Source organism: Pongo pygmaeus, chromosome 13, assembly GCF_028885625.2.
Source record: "Pongo pygmaeus isolate AG05252 chromosome 13, NHGRI_mPonPyg2-v2.0_pri, whole genome shotgun sequence".
In the NCBI taxonomy this organism is placed as follows: Eukaryota; Metazoa; Chordata; class Mammalia; order Primates; family Hominidae; genus Pongo; species Pongo pygmaeus.
In genome coordinates, this window is record NC_072386.2 from 64,704,410 (window position 1) to 64,706,294 (window position 1,885).

A 1,885-nucleotide genomic window follows, 5' to 3' on the forward strand; every position below is an offset into this window, starting at 1 on the left:
AAGGATTCCCCATTTATAAATGGTGCTGGGAAAACTGGCTAGCCACGTGTAGAATGCTGAAACTGGACCTCTTCCTTACACCTTATACAAAAATTAATTTAAGATGGATTAAAGACTTAAATGTTAGGCCTAAAACCATAAAAATCCTAGAAGAAAACCTAGGCAATACCATTCAGGACATAGGCATGGGCAAGGACTTCATGACTAAAACATCAAAAGCAATGGCAACAAAAGCCAAAATAGACAAATGGGATCTAATTAAACTAAAGAGCTTCTGCATGGCAAAAGAAACTACCATCACAGTGAACAGGCAACCTACAGAATGGGAGAAAATTTTTGCAATCTACCCATCTGACAAAGGGCTAATATCCAGAATCTACAATGAACTCAAACAAATCTACAAGAAAAAAACAAACAGCCCCATCAAAAAGTGGGCAAAGGATATGAACAGACACTTCTCAAAAGAAGACTTCTATGCAGCCAACAGACACATGAAAAAATGCTCATCATCATTGGTCATCAGAGAAATGCAAATCAAAACCACAATGAGATACCATCTCACACCAGTTGGAATGGCGATCATTAAAAAGTCAGGAAACAATAGATGCTGGAGAGGACGTGGAGAAATAGGAACACTTTTACACTGTTGGTGGGACTGTAAACTAGTTCAACCATTGTGGAAGACAGTGTGGCGATTCCTCAAGGATCTAGAACTAGAAATACCATTTGACCCAGTAATCCCATTACTGGGTATATACCCAAAGGATTATAAATCATGCTACTATAAAGACACATGCACATTTATGCTTATTGTGGCACTATTCACAATAGCAAAGACTTGGAACCAACCCAAATGTCCATCAATGATAGACTGGATTAAGAAAATGTGGCACATGTACACCATGGAATACTATGCAGCCATAAAAAAGGATGAGTTCATGTCGTTTACAGGGACATGGATGAAGCTGGAAACCATCATTCTCAGCAAACTATCACAAAGATGGAATACCAAACATTGAATGTTCTCACTCATAGGTGGGAATTGAACAATGAGATCACTTGGATACAGGGCTGGGAACATCACACACCGGGGTCTGTCGGGGGTGGGGGACTAGGGGAGGGATAGCATTAGGAGAAATACCTAATGTAAATGATGAGTTGATGGGTGCAGCAAACCAACATTGCACATGTATAACTATGTATCAAACCTGCACCTGGTGCACATGTACCCTAGAACTTAAAGTATAAAAAAAAAAAGATTGAGATGGTTGTGTGTAATCTTTTTGTTATTAATAAGCAAAAGATTGTTCAGTACATAATTTAAATTCCAGCATTGAAAGCAGCCTCAAGAGATCACACAACTCAGATCTCCTTCTGTGCTTTCCAAAGATAGGTCCCCCAGATTCCACATGATTGAAGTAATTGCTTATTTCTGTGATTTTAGACTGCTGGTTTGACAAAAACAAAATGAACCACGAGGGGGGAAAAAGAAACCAGAAACCCTATTTGTAACAAAGTCTCAACAATGAGATACAATGGTATTAGATACATGCCGAAACACACACATCACACACACACACACACTCAACAAAATACACAAATAATCCTAGATCTTGTAGAGAATTGTTGATTTATTCATTGTGACTGCAGCTCCTAGTAATGCTATTATTTGCAGGTGGTGAGTGTTGGTATGGGATGGTATGGAGCAACATTTTCCAGATTGTGGTTGTGATCAATATATTATTTAAAATTAAAGACGGAAAAACATCACAGTGCATAATATATAAGGTCAATGTCTTGTGATACTTGATGTATGTATGTATCACACACACACACACACCTACACACAAATACACAAACATACACACAATGAATTCTACAGATA